The sequence below is a fragment of the Natator depressus genome, chromosome 26, assembly GCF_965152275.1.
Source record: "Natator depressus isolate rNatDep1 chromosome 26, rNatDep2.hap1, whole genome shotgun sequence".
In the NCBI taxonomy this organism is placed as follows: domain Eukaryota; kingdom Metazoa; phylum Chordata; order Testudines; family Cheloniidae; genus Natator; species Natator depressus.
This window is the reverse complement of record NC_134259.1, coordinates 11,481,654-11,501,683: the sequence shown is the minus strand read 5'-3', so window position 1 is coordinate 11,501,683 and position 20,030 is coordinate 11,481,654. Positions and strand designations below refer to the sequence as shown.

Below are 20,030 nucleotides of genomic sequence, written 5' to 3'. Positions count from 1 at the left end.
GTGTGCACTAAACTCGATTTGATTAAATGTTTTAATGAGGGCGAGACAATTTAGGAACATAGTTGGAGACTTTGGAAGCAGCAGGGAAAATGCCCTCCGCTAAGGCGATGCTGGGTGCTATGCAGGAGCAGTGGTGTAATGACTTGGGAGGCTGATCAACATTGTCATCTGTGATTATCAACCTGATTAGGCTCAGCTGCATTTTGCTCAGGCCCTGGCTGTCTGCAGTAATCCTGTCGTCAAGGAGCTGAGCTTAACTCCTGGGGAAGAGAAGGATCCAGCTTGGCTGGTGAGTGAGATGTAATGCTGCGGAGTCTGGGTCTATAGAAACTAGGCTAGAAAACCCAGATGCAAAGAAGAGCAGTCCTCTAATGCGGAGGAGAAAACGGCCAGGGAAATACAGGTATCTATGCTTATTTACTAGTCTCTTCCTGGAAGGGTGAGATCAGGGGTGTTCTGCTTCTGTCTCTCTTCTTCTCAACCTCCACCCCTCATACCACTTGCCTGGCATCAGAAGTAGTGCGGTCTCTCCTTTATTGCCTGCCTCCTGCAAACCAGGGGTGGGCATGACTGATGTAGCACCCATAGACAGATGTATCATTGACACCCCCATCTGCCCAAAGCTGACCCTCCCATGTGCTCCATGCAGGCAGACCTATGCTTGGCACAACCCCAGTGAAGTCAGTGGGGCTGTGCATGGCTGCAGGGGGCTTTATGTATGTGCCAGAGCAGGGCTTTAAGTGTGCTCAAGGGGATATTTCCAGGGGCAGGTACCTTCCACTGCATGCAGCTGGCTCTGGGGTGGAATAGAGTGGCTCTTCAGTGATGCACAGCAGTGTTACGCAACGGCTGAGAACAGGAAGTCAAGAATACAAATCATCACTCGTGCAAACTGCATGGGGAATTCCAAGGCCAGAAGGGACCGCTGTGATCAGCTAGTCTGACCTCCTGTATAGCAGAGGCCTTCCCCAAAACCATTTCTCGAGCAGATCTCTTAGAACAACATCCCATCTTGATTTAAATATTATCCGTGATGGGGAATCCACCATGACCCTTGGTAACTTGTTCCAATGGTTAATTACCCTCCCTGTTAAAAATTTACACCTTAGTTCCTGTCTGAATTTGTCTAGTTTCAACTTCCAGCCATTGGATCGTGTTAGACCTTCCTGTGCTAGACTGAAGAGCCCCTTATGAAATATTTGTTCCCAATGTAGGTGCTTATAGCCTGTAATCAAGTCACCCCTTACCCTTCTCTTAGAACAACATCCCATTTTGATTTAAATATTGTCCGTGATGTAGAATCCACCATGACCCTTGGTAACTTGTTCCAATGGTTAATTACCCTGAAGTGAGCTGTAGCTCACGAAAGCTTATGCTCAAATAAATTTGTTAGTCTCTAAGGTGCCACAAGTCCTCCTTTTCTCTTTGCGAATACAGACTACCACGGCTGCTACTCTGAAACCTAAATAGCTGGAGCTCTTTGAGTCTATCCTAACAGATGTTTCCTAATCCTTCTTGTGGCTCTTCTCTGAACCCTCTGTAATATATCAAGATCCTTCTTGAATTGTGGGCACCAGAACTGGGCACAGGATTCCAGCAGCGGCCGCACCAATGTCAAATACAGAGGTGAAATAACCTCTCGGCTCCTACTTGAGATTCCCCTGATCATTCATCCCAGGATCTCATTGGCTCTTGTGTCATGCTGGGAGCTCATGTTCAGAGTCACCACTTCCCAGGATAGAGTTCCCCATCCTGTAAGCATGGCCTGTGTTCTTTGTTCCTAGCAGTAGGCATTTACATTTTAGCCATGTTCAAACACCCATTGTTTGCTATGCGCCCAGTTTACCGAGGGATCCAGATCTCTCTGCATCAGTGACCTGTCCTCAATTCTAGGTGGGCAGGATGAAAGAGGGATTTGGTGAGGGCAAGAGGGGTTAAGAGTTTGATGCTTTTTATAAAGGGTGCTATGGGACCTTGACTAAACAAGTGGGTCTGGGGACCTTTGGTTTCGGTCTCTTTCAGTAATGATGCTGCTGAGGATTTACCTAACACTTTTCATCAGGTGATCCAAAAATGTGTTACAAAGGATTTGTGTTCTACTGCTGGGGAAACTGAGGCATGAAGCAGTGAAGTGACTTGGTCAAGGTCCCCCAGTAGGCCAGTGGCAAAGCTGGGAATGGCACCTGGGTCTCCTGAGTCCTAGCTCAGTGCTCTGTCCACTAGGCCATGCTGCTTTCAGTAGCATACCAAACCACGATACCATGCTGGAGAACTCGTTCACTGTTGACTCATTGGATAGACAGTTCCTTACTGAGACTGGGACTTTTGATAAAGCTTGTATCCAATGGGATTTCAGCATGGAATTCCCTTAGGCTCTCTTGCAATTCCCAGCCTGCGACTACAACCCCACTTCCTGAAATAAACTTCAAACTAAAATGGAAAAGAGAATGTGTGAATGGTACCAATGCAGCTCCGCAAGATTTGGATATAAGTGGCCACCTAATCTGGTAGGCTCAAGAGTTTAACGTGGGTGAAATTGCTGGAAAATAAACTAACCGTAGTGGGGGATCCAGTCCTGAAAATGAGATCTTAAAAGGGTTGTAATTATCCTATGTGAAACAATACTAGCCTTTTGCTTTTGTCTCTGGCTACGGTTTATTAACATTAGGAAGAGAAATCCTGTCTGTAGGCCTGTCGGATCTGATGCTTGCGTTAATGATTACCAGGATGTTAAATACATTCTGAAATTAACTTTGCAAAGTGGTTGTAAGGAAGTGTGGTAGAAGGCTTAACTGTTACAGTAAATCTCTTTATGCAGAAGCAGGATGCTAGGAAATCATTAGCAATGTCCATAAAACAGGATCCTGTCACTATTCTATTCTAGTCCTACTTTATTGTCCTTTGAGTCACATCTGGGTGACGCTAAACCAAAGTGAAGGATCCCGACTCATGAAATAAAACAACTGATTTTTGCTGGGTGGCAAGATTTCTAGATTCTATGGGCTATTTTCTGACTCATGGGAATGAGAGGTGGGATAGGTTAGTGTCTTTTTCACATAGTCATGTAGCACTTCGTCTAGCTACCATAACTTGCCTTCAGGCTAAGGAAACCAAACTACGAAGAACAAATATAAAGCTTCCATAAAAGAGAGTGTGTATATATACAGTGATTCAGTTTGCAACATCCTGCATCTGAACTGCTTCACAAAATGGCAGGGAAATTCCTCTGTGTGTAAAGAAGCAGTAGCCAGAAAACACCCAGACATCCTTGTCCAGTTACATAGCTGCCGCAGCTCAGAATCCCTCTAATCCATCCTTAACCCCCCCCCTCACCCCCACCCCAGGCCAAAAAAGATCTCCTTGTCATTTCTAATTCAGTCCCTTTGACTCCTTAGGGTACGGCTAAACTGCATTCTAACCCCAGGCTCTGACTCTGGTTTCCACCAAGCCTGCTTTCCATCCACACATAAATCTGCCTGATTCGGGTCAGCAAGCACTCAGGACCTAGGTCCCTGCAAGGGCGTGGGTCAGAACCCAAGTCCTGCTCTGACTCTGGTCCATCCCCTGTTATTTTGCAGTGTGGATGCAGCTGAAGCTGCAGATCCTAGTCAAGACTGCCTAGTTCAGGATGGCTGCATTAGCAGGGCTGTGAGACCCGGGTCCAGCAAGTGTAAACCTGGGTTTACAATGCAGTGTGGACACCCCAGCGCAGGCTTGGAAACACCAAGTCCACGAGCCCAGGTCCCACAGATTCAGTTTACAAAGCAGTGGAGACAGACCCTTAAAGTCAATGCCTTTCTGATATTTCTATGTGTATTTAGTCGGCTGCAAAAATAATAATCAAAAAGCACTTTCTCTTGAATTGTTTTGAAGAAAAGAAGCTGGTTGCAGTTTTGGAAAATTGACATCTGTTTAGTGAGAGGCTCGTAGATCCTTAAGGCCTGAAGGGACATTTGTGATCATCTCGTCTGACCTCCTGTATAACACACAGGCCAACAAATCCCACCTTGTCATTCCTACAGTGGAGGAAATCCTTCTTCTCTGCTAGGTGCAGTTGTTTCACCCACAGCCAATAACCTTTCAGAAATGTGGTGAGGGTCAGGTTGCTTTGCAGAGAAGAGAGGGCTTTGATATTTATCCCATTTATGATTGTTGTTGTTTTTTTAATACAAAAAAATGGATTCCTGCTCAGCAAGCTCGGGGGTGTGTGTTTGTGTAAGAGTGGGGAAGGGAGAAATATCACTGAAAGATAGAAACAATTACAGAGGTGATAAAATAGGGGCATGCAGATAATTACACCATAAATCACCAGATCACCGCAACAGTGAATGGAAATACTGTTCCAGTGTTAAGCAAATGTTACTTAGGGTTTGAAGCCGTAGAAAGAGGCTGAGTGGGATTATGTTGGTCAGAAGATTGGAAAGTAGGTGACAAGGCAGGATGGTCTTAGGGTTAAGGCACGGGAGTGGGACTTCTTGTGTGATCTTGGGCAAGTCATTTAATCTCTGTGCCTCAGTTTCCCCACTTAGAGGAAATATTATGCTAATTCCCCACCCCACCCCCCATCTGTCTGTCTTGTCTATTTAGACTGTGACCTTTTGGGGGCAGGAGCTGTCTCTTATTTATGTGATTTTTACAGCATCTCGCACAATGGGCCCCTGACTGCAGTCGGATCCTCCAGATGCTACTGTCATAGAAATAATAGTCGATTGTAGAATACAGTATCTGCCTGCAGACTTTAGATTTGTTCAGTTGGGTCCAATCCTGCCAGTGCAACTCCCATGGCAGTCAATGGGAGGCCTGCGTGTGGAGTGCTTGCAACACAAAGTGGGAAGAACTAGGCGTGTGTAACCCCCTGATGAATGTGTGTGTTATAGTTCGGCAGAGAGGGGTAACTGTGAGGCTAGGAGTTGTTACAGCCCCAGCTTTGTTCTGTAACAGCTCGTGCTTTTAGCTCTGGAAGTCCCTGGTTTCGTACCTGGTATATTGGCCAAGAAGGCAGATGTCACACATGGAATGTGGAATAGAGTCCTTACCCTGGTATGGTCCATTGCGCCAACTCACCATGAATCCTCAAGTCATCCATTCACGGCCCTTGTATGTCTGCCTTTGTGAGATACATCTGGCCCAACGGATGTATGTTAACTGAGGTGGTTTTGTGCACGCTACCCATGTTACCTTAGAGCAGCTGGGTTGGAAAAGGAATTGTATTGTCTAAGTAAGCTTACTAACTGCTTTAGTATCCATATGGCAAACACATTTACATGTCAGAATTTATGGCAGACTGCTTGAAGTAAACGCTCTCTCTCATTCATTTATAATAATCTAGAATATCAAAAGCTTGAAAATAGTCCACTGCAAAAAGGAGTGTAAATATTTTTCGGCACAGCGTAAGGATCCTAGTTGCGATACATGAAACACAAGTCCTGCCACAAGCTACAGAGTATTTGCTGCTAATGCAGGGAATTAAATTTTTTATAAGCCGCCACCAATGAGATCATCATCTAGCACTGCCAAAAAAAAAAAACCAGAAAAAACCCACAGCATTAGCAGCAGCAGAATTAGATCACAAATTCAGTTTTGAAGCCCAGCAAATGGTTCCTCTGAGTCTGCGTTAATGGCTAGGAAGAGCAGGCTAACAAGGTTAGTTGAGCCATATTCGGTTCCCCTTTTTTAGCTTCCTGCTTTCCATTCTCTGCCATTTCTCAAGTTACGCTCAAGCAGTGATTCGTTCAGGAAGAGCTACCAGAGCGCCAGCTGTTTAATGATTTATGATGCATGCAGCATAGTAGCTGCAAGAAGTGTTTGGAAATGAAACCGGGCAGACTTTCTTTCCCTTCCTGTAGTCCAAGGCTTGATGCTTCACTGTGGTACTTCAAATTTCAGGCTGATGGGTCTCTGCTGAAATCAAATGATGATTTCCTGCCTCCTGCGGGCGTTGTGAGGGTAAATTATTTCATGCACGGCACTTGAGGTATTGTATTCCACAGCTATTTGGATTTGTTTGTAATGTTTCAGACTGCATGCTTTAGAAGCCGATGCAAACCTATCAAAATGCAGCCTTAGGAAAGAGATCCGGGCAGATGACAGATCTGAGGAAACCAAATGCCGGGCAGTTTAGAGTTACTCAGCAATTCTGTAGCACTTTCTGAGGTTCTTGGGTGAAAATGATCTGTAAATATTAAATCCTCCCCATCCAGAGGAGGTAGGTTATTAACCTCCTTCTCTATGGACAGGCAATGGTAGTGCAAGGAGTGGGATCCAGGAATCTCGTCTCCTAGTACTGCCCTCTAACCACTAGAGTGTACTAAGGGCCTGACTCAGTGCAGGTCTTTCCATTGACTTCAAATGGGGCTGGATGGGGCCCTAAATGACTAAACACAGGTCTACTGTCTCTTATTACAAACCTCCGTCTAGTGCCATCTGGGGTAACTTTCATCTCTATTATTGTAATCTAGGCTACAGAGAACTTTATCCATGCTGAAAAACTGCTCCCATATCATTTGCAGATGCCCTTCTTCCACACTGAGTCTAATTGTCCTCTTTTCACTTATGCCGTTGTGGATCAGAAGTAACTCCAGTGACTTCAGTCCCCACACCCTCTTCCGTATTCAAGTGGTTGTAGGATTAGAATGATAGAATCATAGAAGATTAGGGTTGGAAGAGACCTCAGGAGATCATCTAGTCCAGTCCCCTGCTCAAAGCAGGACCAACACCAGCTAAATCTTCACTTCTTTTCCTAAACTGCTGTGCCCTGTTAAAACAGTTGCGAAGGTGCATCTCAAAGGTGGCTGCTGTCCAGTGGTGGACAAAGCAAATCCTATATTGGGCATTCGTAGAGTGCTCTGACATGAAAGGCACCATACAACTGTAATTAAGTAGCTTTATGCTGGCAGTTCGGTAGCTCAAACATGAGGCTCATGTCTTCCATTAGAATGAAGACCGCCAGGCTTTCATCTGAATTGTTGCTGAACAAGTCTGAGCCATAATAACCGATATTTCATTAGCAGAAGTTCTCTAGAGAGAGGCTTTTCAGTAGCTATAGTTACTCTGTATATTAATGGAGACCGGACTTGCAAAGAGGCTATCTACATTGCAGACTGAGGTTTTAGGAAATCCATCACAGCTCAGTTTAACTTGATCTAAGGCAGCCGTCACCATGGAGAATGGATAGACTGGGATCATACCTAGGGATTCAAATTTGAATGATAATGGAAAGGAGGAAGAACAACAAAGGGGAAGAGGGAAATGAATTTAGCTGTCAAGGCCTGAACATGCTTACTGCAGATTAAGTTCTTTTTGATTTCCTTCCCGTGCTGGTTGCATCTTAAAGATGGATCTGCCACCAGAGAGACTGGATGCTGCTGAAGGAGAGTAGATCTTGAGAGAATAGCTGGCACTATGACCTGTTTGTCCTTGTTGTGGGGTAGGAGGTGGTGGTAGCTAGATACGTAGCCTGAGCTTTGCAACAGTGGACAAAGAATTATTTTATCTTGAATCCGTCTGAATGTTGTTCTGGTTCTCAAATCATCACTGTGGTGAGGGAAGGCTTTTAGGAATGTTTCTCATCGCTGTATAGTTTTGGCCAAATAGAGTATTTATTTCTTTGTGGTAGCACCTGAGAGTCCTACGCCAAGGCCCCGTACAAATACAAAACCAAGTCTGAGACTTCTTTATGGAGTTACAAAAATTCTTGCTGCAGATTCATGGTCATAAATGTAACACACTGGCCAAGTGTGGCTTTCTCTCCTTCTAGTGTCTGGACTAATTAAAGAGTAGAACTGACTGGGAAACGGTATGCCTATTTCCCTGAAAAACTTCAGAAGAAACCCATTGTTTCTTCTGAAAACTTTAATGGAATTTCTATTTAAATTTGGTTTTCAGGACCCAATTTTTTGTAAATGAAAAACTTCAACCATCTTGAACAAAGAGGTTTGAGTCTGCTACTGCCTCTGAACAAATGGAGCTAGTCTTTTAGCTCAAACGGTAGAGGTTCTGGCCTTTACATCCAGAGCTCCAGGGTTCAATCCCAAAAGGCGGCCTCCCGAGGGCCTTGTTACATGAAAGGGGGGGTGTTGGTTGGTTGGTTTTGTTTAAATATTGCATAAATGACCTCTCTCGTTTGAATCTAATCTGGTGTCCTATTCATGTCGAGTGGGACACTCTGCAATTGGGACAAAAGGCGTAACTCTGGCCTAACACAGGACCCCATTCAAAGCAGCATTTAGGGAATATAAGGCTTTTTTTTGTAATGACTTCTTTATCACTGCAGTGGATACAGTGGGTCCCCAAAGTGGCTACTACAGGAATGCGCGCACCCACGCTTTGTTGATTTACCCTTTTTCATGCTACCCCGCTGACCCGTTGGACAGCTTCTCTGCAGGAATGCAGTTTGAGACTCTGATGCAAAAGAAAAAGGGGCTTTGAACCGCCTGATAGATGGCTTCTGCTGGCTAGGAATAGGTTATGCAGCTCCTGACCTTGCGAGCCGTGTTTGCCCCCCCCCCCCCCCCCGGTTCACTGAAGCTTTTGAGATGACGTGGCCAGAAATCCAATTATTCACCCACTAAATCAAACTGCCAGTCTCGGAGAATGAGTATTTCCAATCTGAACGTGTCAGAGCGGTGCACCCTGGGGACCGACTGCCAGGGAGCGATAGCAAATAGCAAGGCCACTGCTAGGCCTCGCACTTTAGACTGCTCAAAAGTGACTTTTCAAAGGAAGGCCTCTTCTTTTCTTGTGCAAACAGGATTAAGTTAAAGGGAGACGGTTTTAGCACAAGTAACCTAAATAGCAGCCCACTGGGGAAGGTAGCTTGGCTTAATGGGCTGAGCACTCGAGTGGGACTCAGGAACCACAATTCTATTCTTGGCTCTGCCACTTACTCGCTATCTGACCTTGGGCAAGTTAAGCCTCTCTCTGCCTCAGTTTCCCCATCTGTAGAAAGGATGGGGATGATATTTTTGTAATGAGATCAAGGCATGAAACGGGCTTATATTATTAGAGATCATTGTATCTTAATGTCCCTGAACTTTTGGTGGTGGTATCAATCCAGAGCCAAACTCTGTGGCTTGTGCCGGTCTCTATGGGTATGTCTACACTGCATTGAAAACCCGTGTCTGTGAGACCTGGGCTTGTGGACTGTGTTTCCAAGCCTATGTTTGAAAGTCCAAACTGCTTTGGGTTTATAGTTGCTGGCTCTGGGTCTCACAGCCGTATTAATGCATCCATACTACACTACGCAGATCTTCCCACTCAGGTTTGTGGCTTGAGCTGCATCCACACCGCAAAATTAAAGCATTTGGACCAGAGCTTCAGTGGGACTTAAGCCCTGACCCACCCCCTAGCAGGGTCCTAGAACCTCGGTCTTTTGTGCTTGCTGACCCGAGTCAGACTAAGTGTCAACGTAAGTGGGTCTTGGGTCAAACCTAAGTCAGAGCCTTGGCTTAGTGTATTGTGTAGACAGACCCTATGTTCTTCTCACTCAGTAGGTCATGGTTATCTTTGTGCTAAACTGTTTGGGACTTCCAGGAACATATACCAAATTCTTGTGATACCCAGTCTGTGTCGGTTGCTTCCTAGCCTGTCTTTATGCCTTCTCTTCCTTTTCTATTCCCTTCGGTACTTTTCAGTCGCAAGTAAAAATAACCAGTCACGTGTACAGTGGAGAGAGCACTCAGTGCTTATGGTTAAATTTTTATTTCATGTGAAAATGATGAGCTAGAGAGTTCAGCCCCAAGTCACACGAAGTAAGGTATAAAAGCTCCCAGCTTGCACACAGAGCCAAGCCAATGCACTGCAGTTTGAAGCCAATCGGTATGTTTAACCAAAATACACCATTATTTCTTATTTTTTGTGATTATTTTTGTTTCAGGAAGAAACCGATAAGGAGAAGTACAAAAAGGTAAATGACTGACTTTTTTGTGTTTCCAAATACTGTGTGGTTTTGCCAATAGAATTATGCAATTTTACAACTTGTCAAAGCTGCAAGACCAGACAATAGTATAGACACACATTAGGGGGCGTAAGAGGGGATCATAAAAGTAATAAAATAAAAGACCTACATGAATAGGGAGAGGAGGGAACCGGGAGAAAGGGAAAAAGAGGAGGGTTGGGGGAATGTTGAGATGGCTCAAAGAATTCCAGATCTTCATTTTTATCCAAGTGTATCTAGAAATAGGATCCAAATTTCTTCAGAGTAATAGAATTGCTCTCTCTGGAGATGAGCTGTTTCTTTCTTTGGCCGATAGGTGGGATAAGTGTGAATACCATTTCTCTGTTCTGGGCATAAGCGTCCTCTTCCATTTTTGTAAAATGCCTGGTGATCATTACAGCCCACCAGAACGGCGGTGGAGTTAAACCCAACTCAGCAGGTAAAAAAAAAAACAAAAAACCCTAGGATATCATTTTTGGCAGAGATTTGGCCACTGAAGCTGGGCGCTATTTTAACGTTTGTGTCCCCCTCTTTCTGCAGCTGTCTGATTTGTTGGACAATCCTATAACACATGCGTCAGGGTCTCTTTTTCTTTGTTACAGTGCCCACAAATATCCGAGGATAAGGTCTTTATCTTGTCCCATTTTAAGGGACTACTTCTTATAATGCTCTTCAGTTCTCTAGCACTTCAGAGCCAAGGACCTAAAACATTTTGTAATATTGTCTAAATAGCAGAAATACCAAGACTGCAATGTCACGAGGGGAGTGTGTTCTAGTGATGGAAGCAGGGGACTGGGAATCAGAACTCCTGACTGTTCCATGGACTTGCTCTAAAGTCACGGTTCTATCAATGGGTTGGCTGCTTCTTAAGGAAACTGATTCAATGCTGGAACATGCTTTTCATTTCAAGGGCACACGGCGGCTTTCTTGCTGCAGAATACTATATATTGACAAGGTCACGGTTCCTCCTGCTTCATTTGATTTCCATTTCTAAAGTGCTTGAACTGTGATGAATGGCAGTGCTGAAGAACGAAATAACATGGTACTGACCCTTTGCAAATGGGAAAGCAAGCCTCAAGGTCGTTGCATCTGAAGCTCTCAGAGATCCTCCCTCCCCCTTCATGCACTGAACTTGCCGTGTGTATGTAAGGCCGACAGACTCCGGGCGTCAGCGGGTGGGATCAAACCCGGGACCGCTGGAGCTTAGTGCATGAGCCGCTACCCCATGAGCTAAAAGCCAACTGGCGGTTAGCTAAGGCTGTCGAGCAGACTCATTTTCTCTCTCTCTTTAAGTGGTCCCGGTGTCGCTAGATGGGACAGAGCACCCCGCCCAGAAGGGGTGTGGGTTACGTGTACAGAACGGAACCTGTGGGTTACTGCAATGGAACCTCATGGAATATTAACCAAGGTCCAGGAAGATCGCTGGGAGTGAGAGCAAATTGGAAATGAGTTCAGTATGTGGTAGGGCTGCAAAGAAAAGCCAATGCACTGTTCTGCTGCCAGGACCTGATCCAAAGCCCACTGACCTCAGTGAAAGTCCTTCAGATGACCTCCGTCCGCTTTCGCTCTGGTTCTAAAACGCAGGAGCAGCACAGATTGATGCAGGGATGCAATGGCCTCGCTCCCGCCCCTGGGAAACTGCATCTTGTTCTGGGAACCTCATTACTAGGAAGATGCTGGTGAATTGGAAGGAGTTCAGAGAAGGCCAACAGCCATCTTGATGAGCTGATTTAGGAGGCGCTGTGAAAGGGTCCGGTTGTTCTTGTCTAAGTCAGAATCAGGCTGATTTGGATAAATGGGTCTGCGTTTGGATCATCTCCTGGAATACACAATTATGTCAGTGAAATGGAGATAAATCTACATGGGCATGTGTGGCGGTTCAATGATAAGACAGAACACAGCTTTTAGCAAGCAAGCGGCTGGTCTCTGCTAACAGGCTTCTGCCTGTCAGCTTTCCACCTTCCCCTTTATTCTCTCTCTCTCCCCCCGCGCATTACATTCTCCAACAGATAAAAGGAATACACTGGCTTTGTTTAACATTCTTATTTACCAATTTCTATCTACCGCATTCCTTGCTCTCGGGCCTTGAGCCCAGTCCTGAGAGGCTTCCCACGGTTCATGTCATCTTGGCGAGATTCCAAGGTTGATGCCCTTGGATGGAGCAGTGTGTGCACTGCTCCTACACAACACTCCGGGTGTGCCCTGAATGTTGCCAACCGCATAAACCTTGTATGAATCCTACAGGCATGCACGTCACTTAAACAAAGAATAGTTTCCTGACCAAACACTAGGCCAAATTCTTCCCTGGTTTAACTGAATTGGTTACAATTTTGAAACCCCCCTCAGATCATTTATATTAGTAAGAATGGTCTCAAGCTGACAGATTTGGATCCAGCTATGGAACACACCAGTTTTGGGGTGTTAGGACCTAGGATCCTGTTACAGGATTAAAGAACCTTATTTTCAATCTACTGGTTTTATGACAGTGTAACTCATTTAACTTGTACAGAGTACATCAGCATGTAACCAGCGTAGCAGAGTGGCTAGTCGGAACTGTGCTTTATGGGTCTGAGCCTGAATAAAGGCAGGCGTGCAGTGAAGTAAGCTCTCTGGGGAAAGCTGATCTCCTACTTTTGTGACTGTATAATGTTGTTCTCTTGGCCGGTTCCTAGACATTACCATAATAAACATTGTACAAGCAACTGCCTGCCTTATTCGGATGCACAGTTAATGTGTTTGCATGCAAGGCTGGCTGAAATAATTTCAACAGAAGAGCTTTCCGGCCTGAGCCAGCAAGCCCGAATCAGCAGGCACGGGAAAGCCATAGGTGTTTAGACATACCCTTTATTCCACAGGCCCGAGCACAATGGGGCCATGAGCAGCAACAGGGCCATTAGGTGTTATGCAGATGCTTGAGCACACCTGGTTGGGAGGTCTTGTAAAGATAATGCCCTTCATTAGCTAATCACACACCTACCCACGATAGGGTTTTGGAGCATTCGCTAGAATTGCAAATTCATCTCAGACAAACGATTCCTGTGTCACTTAATATCTCTGGAAATCTTTCTTTGGGAACCACGGAGTTTCAAATCAGCAGTCGCCAGTGCCCACAGTAACAAAAACGAGTGTTCTGCTAATGAATTTCAGCTCGGAGTGCAATTATTAGTCTCATTATCGAGCCCTCACACAGCTTGACTGAAGAATTTTATATCCTTTATAATTTATTTCTGCAGGTTGCTCCAAAGCGAAGTTCCATCAGCTGAAATAAACAATTTAACATTTTTTCTGAATGCCCCTTGGGTCAGAATGGAGGGGAAAGGATGCTAATGACTTTCATTTCTTCATGGCACCTCTCAGCCTAAAGGCTAACCGGAAGTACCTCACCAAACAGGCAAGAATTGCTTTGCCCCCTCTGTGAAGTGTCCCCACTTTTCAAGGGGGAGTGTGGTTGAAGAGCGCATGTAGAAGCATGCCGACTGATCAGGACAGGAAGAATGTTATTGAAACTGCAGAGGGAATGGAGAGGAATAAAAAGCCTTGTGGTTAAGGCACTGGACAGACACTCGGGACACCTAGGTTCAATTACTGGCTCTTTGTGTATGACCCTGGGCGTGTCTCTGTGCGCCGAAATTCCCTATCTTCAAAATGTGGATCATACGCTCTTGGGGCAGGGATTATATCCTTCTGTGTGCGCTCAGAACCTAGCACGCTGGGGCCTTGATCTCAGGCGAAGTCTCTAAGCACTACCATCAAGCAAATAATAAATGTAAGCAGTAAGAATGAGGCTACCTAACTTGAAATTTGGCTGTTGATATTAATAGGAGCTGTAAACATATGAGGTCAGCAGAATCGTTATGTGGGTGCTGATTCAGGAACATACTTTAATGCATGCAAAAACTGTGACGGGCTTTAAGGGCCTTCCTGAATCAGGGCCCGGAAGGTCATGTAATAAACATAATAAAAGATATTTGCAGTGTTGTAGCCGAATTGGTCCCAGGATATGAGAGAGAGACAAGGTGGGTGAAGTGATCTCTCTTATTGGATCAACTTCTGGTGCTAAAAGAGACAAGCTTTCGAGCTTACACAGAGCTGTGTCCTTTGACAGCTTGTCTCTTTCACCAGCAGAAGAGACTCATCTTGTTTATCTCACAATAAAAGATGGCAGACCTCTACCCTGGATCCTGTGAGATCCACCAATGAAGGCCGAAATCTCTCCTGAGCGCAGCTTCATATCTGAGCCCTAGTCCTCACTCCACCTGGGCTATGTACTCTCTGAACCCAAGCCTCAGTTCATTCCAGATGCATTGCTAAAAATCCAAGCCTTTGCAGCCCATCTCGAAACCTGCGAATAAATTGGGAGCAGTTGAAATGCAGCCCATGCCGGCGTGGAAAGCAGTGGCTTTGAAATAATGCAATAACACTTCCATATTGTTGGTTTATTAGCAACCCTTTTATATTCATATAATTTTATACTCTGTGAGAGAGCCTTTGCAGTAGTCTAAGAATACTGCTGGCAACCTAGTGGAATGCTTAGACAAGTTATACAGTCTCTCTCAATAAACTATCACACTATATGACTATATCTATTCAGTTGGAACAAGCCAGAGAGCAATGGTCCCAGGTACGAATACTCAGGCACAGGCTTGACAGACAATGGGGAAAGCTATTAGCTTCAAGGCTCCTACCTCGTGTTTGCCAAAGCTGAGCATTACCAGATCAAAGGGTTATAAGCAGTTACCCTTCGCAGGAATCGAGGGTCAGTTGCCAGGGGCTGGCCAGAGTTTTGTCAACTATCTTTGGCATGGAGAAGTTGATGCAGAGAGAGAGGCTCAGCAAGGAGTTGATGGGGCGTCAGACTTACCAGGGATGCCGTGTGGAAGATGGGTAGACACCTAGTAAACTACACACGTGCTGTCTGTTTGTTGTGCTAAGATCTGTTTTGTCCTAAATAAATAATACTTGGTTTAGAGAGAGCTGTCTGGTCACTGGTTGCACCTGTCAGTGCTCCGGGAAAAGAAATGCAGTTTGGACATAAATCAGGTCTGATTTAGCTAATCCTAGTTGATACACTGGGGGGACTGCAACCAGATCCCCTTTACGTGACCGTCCTGCAAAGAGGTGACCGTTTGAGGCCTGAAGGGTGGAGGGGTGTCCTCTAAGAGATGGGGAAGGGTCAGCGGTCCAGTAAACCCAGCAACTGTGACAATTTCCCATTACCCCAACCCTGTGTGTGGTAGGAGAGCCCCTATTGAAAGGGATAACCTAAGAGAGAATGAGAACGTCTCTCAAGGGTTTTTTAACCATCCTCTGTGGTTTAATGGAGAGAGATCTCTACTATAGATTTCTACAGGATGGCGCAAAACCCTATAGCGAGAATCCTGTTCCCTCTAAAATTCTTTAAGGTTTTAGAGTTCCTTCTATAGAACCCTATTTTTTCCTGTCCCTATTAAGTTTTATAGGGCTTTAAATAGGGAAGTGGCTCAGCCCTCCAGCAGAGGGGAGGCATGCACAGTCCAATTTGGGAGGCTGAAGATGTAGAAAAGTGTCCATAATCCTGGGGCCATCAGTCTGGGCCCTGGTGTTAACTAGAGCAGCCTCAGGGCTGATTACACGGAGGTTGAATTTTGCTCAATAGACTGAAATAAAATGGCAGTTGATCAAGCATCAGTCCTGGGGTATCCGTGACGGTCACCACTGAACAGCAAATGTTACGTTCTACCCAGTAAATACTGCAGTGCTTGGTCTCATTTCCCCCGGGCCCTAGCTTCAGCTGCTGCTAAATATAGACTCCTGCATTGCAGACTGTCTGGTCTGGTTTGAAAGTAATTTTGTTTGGAGTCAAATTCACTCACTAAACTGACAGCCCCATTGGCAGAAGCGCCGTCGTGACTAGCCCGCTGCTGGCATCCCTTTAATCTCCCTCGCAGTTGCTCGCCTGGGTCTTATTTAGTAAAGTAGTAAGTGGCTTGCACAGTGGGTCTTCAGTGCCTTCCTGAGTTCTTCATGACCGCCGTAGTGGCAGAGTTCACTTCTCACCCAAAGGCTTTCTGCCTAGACGCTAATTGGTTCATCACTTGTGGCTGCTTAACAGAAAACAGCCAAAAGATTTGGCAGGTTAATAATATTTTGGTAATACCTAGCAGTCCCAGCTGAGATCAGGACCTGCTGGGATAGGGGCTGTGTATACACGTGGTCACTGTACTGGCTTCAGCGCAGGGACTGTCTCTTGCTATCTAAGTAGATAAGACAAAGGAAATACTGTTGTCTCCTTTGTACAGGTGGGGCACTGTGGCACCGGGAGATGAGGTGAGATGCAGTATCCCACACAGCAGATCTTGGAGCTGGCCCAAATCCCAGACCTGTGCTTTAACCAAAAGACCATTCTTCCTCTCTTTATTTGAAAGGGAGCACACCTGCTATCAGATTTTGTCCTTTGATTTTTTTTTTTTTTAAGTGTTGGGGCGGGGAATCTGGGCTTGCCCCAGAACCAGCGAACAGTGATTGGATCACCTTATTTCATTGTGCGTAGAGATGTGGCTTAGATCAGCGTTAGTAGCACCTGAGTATATCTGGGATGGGACAGAATCTGAGATACCTCTGAACTCTAGGGAAAGTTCATACCCAAATCTTCAAACTTGGAGGCAATTGGATCTGGAGATTTGGATAGGGACTCTGCTCTAATGTCTTCTCTTCGGCATACGTTGATGAAAAGGACTTGGAACCCAGTTCTCCGCTCTTACCTTCGTATAAACAGGGAGAGACTCCACTGAAGTTACTGGGCCTAGTTCTTTCTCTTCATGCCCATCTGTGAGAATTGAGAGTAACTTCAGTAGAGTTAATGGGTCTGATTCATATCTCACTTGTGCTGGTGTAAACTAGGAGTGGCTCCACTGAAGCCAATGGAGTTTTATTGGTGTAAATCAGGAGTTCTCAAACTTCATTGCACCGTGACCCCCTTCTGACAACAAAGTTACTACATGACCCGGAGAGCGGGGACGGAGCCTCAGCCCCACCACCCCGGGTGTGGGGGCGGGGGGGGGGGCCTGGGGAGCCCACAGCCTGAGCCCTGCCCCCCTGGGTGGAGGTGGAACTCGGGTGTTAGCTTCAGCCCCGGATCCCAGCAAGTCTAATGCTGGCCCTAGCGACCCGATTAAAATGGGGTCCTGACACACTCTGGGGTCCTGACCCACAGTTTGAGAACCGCTGGTTTAAATGAAAGAATTTATGCGCTAGATCTTTCATCAGGAATTGGAACTCTTTTTGCCAGAGGATGCTGTGAAGCCCAAGACTATAACAGGATTCAAAAAAGAACTAGATAAATTCATGGAGGCTAGGTCCATCGATGGCTATTAGCCAGGATGGACAGGGATGGTGTCCCTAGCCTCTGTTTGCCAGAAGCTGGGAATGAATGACAGGGGATGGATCACTTGATGATTCCCTGTTCTGTGCCTTCCCTTTAAGGCACTTGGCACTGGCCACTGTTGGAAGACAGGATACTGCGCTAGATGGACCTTTGGTCTGACCGAGTATGGCTGTTCTTATGTCAACTGCTCCAAATTCCTAGTCTGGCCTAAGGCTGCCTTCCCATATTTGACCTTCCTAAACCCTCTTGCTAGGGTGACCAGATAGCAACTGTGAAAAAATGGGGTAGGGGGTAAAGGCACCTATATAAGAGAGTCCCAAAAAACAGGACTGTCCCTATAAAAACAGGACATCTGGTCACCCTACTTCTTGCCATTCCTTCTCTTTACAGCCCCAAGCCTAATATATCTACCTGTGGTCACAAAATCCCTTGCATGGAGGAACATTCGGCTTTAGTTCTTTTGGAGTGAATTGGTAGGTCTTGCCCACGTAGCTTCTTGGTCTGAGGTGGAACACCAGACCATTAACCTGACTGTACATACAAATATAGCTCAAAACATGGTTTTAGCTGAAATAAATTCAATTTGACAAGTGATTAATCCAGAACGGGGGTCTAATTACTTGTGGGATTTCAAAAGCAAACAAATGGAAACATCTGAGGCATTTAACGCCAGCAATCGGGGGCTGAGCACGCAGGGTAATTAGCTTGCATCAGGCATTCCACATGGCATTCTAATCTGACTTCCATTGCAGGCTTAAATATGCATCTATACGAATTGCTACACCAGAGGAGTAAATAATAATTTTGTGTGTCAGGCTGGAAATTACAGATGGCTGGGAAATAGTGCGTTGCTTTTTGGGGGGTGGAAGGCTGCCAAAATTTATGACTTGACCAAAAAGCCACTTTTCATCACAAACGTTTCAACCAACTCTGCCATGAACGCAGCGCTGGGCGATGAGTCAAGCTGGCTGGCGTTTTCCATCAAACAATTCCCAGTGTGTTGAAACGAAAACTCTTTTGTGGGCACGTACCTGTGTTAATGAAACTGCCATGGGGAAATGGTTTCTCAGGTCCAGGATGGAAGTTTGAGAGCCACCCACCCCAGAACAGCCATGTGATGAGGACACACCTGGGAATATGTGTCCTCTGGGTTCTGCTCTGCCTGATTCAGACCATGGACTTGAGCTTGTGTTTCCTGCATTCCCAGGGAGTGCTCTGACCATTGGGCCACAGAATCTGTCTCTCTTCCCTTTTGGCCCAGTGAATATTTAAATATTTATACAGTGCGGAGCGGCTCCAACAGGAGAGACTAAGACAGATGCTACCTTCCAGGGCTATGTGGGAGAATGGAAGAGCAGGGATATGAACCTTGCTTGTCCCTAACCAGTTAGTGTTGGGCCTGAGTCACTGTGTAAATGAGACCTAGGAACCGAAGTCAGCTGGGTGTTGCAATGCAGAGTGGCTCAAGGCCTAAAAGCCTTTAATAAGCTGGGCCTTAGCAACGTCCCAAGGACTCCCAGGAGGTATAGTGGAGCAGGGAATTGAATCCAAGTCCCAGACTGATGTCCTTTCTCTAAGAGGCTAGCCGTGTTCTATTCCTGACTCTGCCATTGACTTGCTGTGTGACCTTGGGAAAGTCACTTCACCTTTTACTTTCCTGTGGGTCAGTCTTATCACTACTAAATACTCCAGTAGGGAGGCAGAGGCTGATTCGTCCCTCACCTGAGCCCGGTAGGAATAACTCTACTGGTGTTATGCTGGCTTAAAAGAGATCTGAGAGAAGACTTGGGCCAGAAAGCAAGAGGGAACTACCAATGTTGAGGGTTATCTAACTCACATTGACCAGGCTGCATTAATAAATAACTTGTTTCTAAAATTTTCATGATCCAAAAATAAATGTGGAGAAAAAAAGACTCTGACCTTTTGAAACATTTTGTTTAACTTTGGAAGTGTTTGGTGTTTGTTTTTTTTGACTGGTTACGGTTTTTTATTAAACTCCTTTTACTCCAAATGATTTAGATTGCTAAATAAAAAAAGTCCTTTTGAACCAAAAAACAACAAACTTTTCATTTCAGAAATGTCCAAAGAGGACGGCTGGACCAGTTCAAAATGGGAATCTCGTGGAAACTGACCCTTTCTCGCAAGACGTTTTGATGACTGGGTATTCTTCGACAGAAAGGTGTTTTCTCCGAAAATTCCCCGACTGTCTCTAGTTTTCAGAACCTTCAGCTGTAGGAATGATGAAAGGGTCCAGGTGACTCTTCCCTTCCCCTCCTGCATTGCTGCCTGTCAGGTAACCCCCCTGGTCGGATGCTTCTGGAGGGTGCGGGGGGCAGGGGGGGGTTGTTTGGTATTTTGGCAGGAGAGAATTTTTTTTGTTTTAGCTGCTCCTATAAAGACTTTCATTCCAGGATTCTCAAGGCCGCAAAATATCCTTAAGCTTTCCCATTGGCTGCTCATATAGCCAATGACTATGAAGGGTGTCGTCGTTTTATCCCCTGACCTGTGGGCATGTCTCGGCTGCGTTAGCTGACGCATAAAAAGTCCAGTCCCTGAAACGGTGCCGCCATGTGTCAGGAGCTCTGAGACTGAAACGTTGAAAGCGTCGTGATGAGTTCTAAGGCAGTAACGCTGCTGTCTGGGGGCCGCCTACCTTTACTTGGCCTAGGGACCTGGCAGGTAAGCTCCATGGCAGCAATTCTCTGGTCTCATTCTCTTTCCAGACTGGGCAGG

The 20,030-nt window shown here is 45.7% G+C and overlaps 1 long non-coding RNA gene across 1 annotated transcript; it reads left to right on the top strand.

The window, feature by feature from the left end:
* The first annotated feature begins 268 nt into the window (after positions 1-268).
* On the top strand, positions 269-19,766 carry LOC141978049 (uncharacterized). The gene is made up of 4 exons (XR_012636328.1): positions 269-403; positions 9,875-9,904; positions 19,373-19,590; positions 19,709-19,766. It is a non-coding gene; the product is annotated as an uncharacterized LOC141978049 (long non-coding RNA).
* Positions 19,767-20,030: the final 264 nt, after the last annotated feature.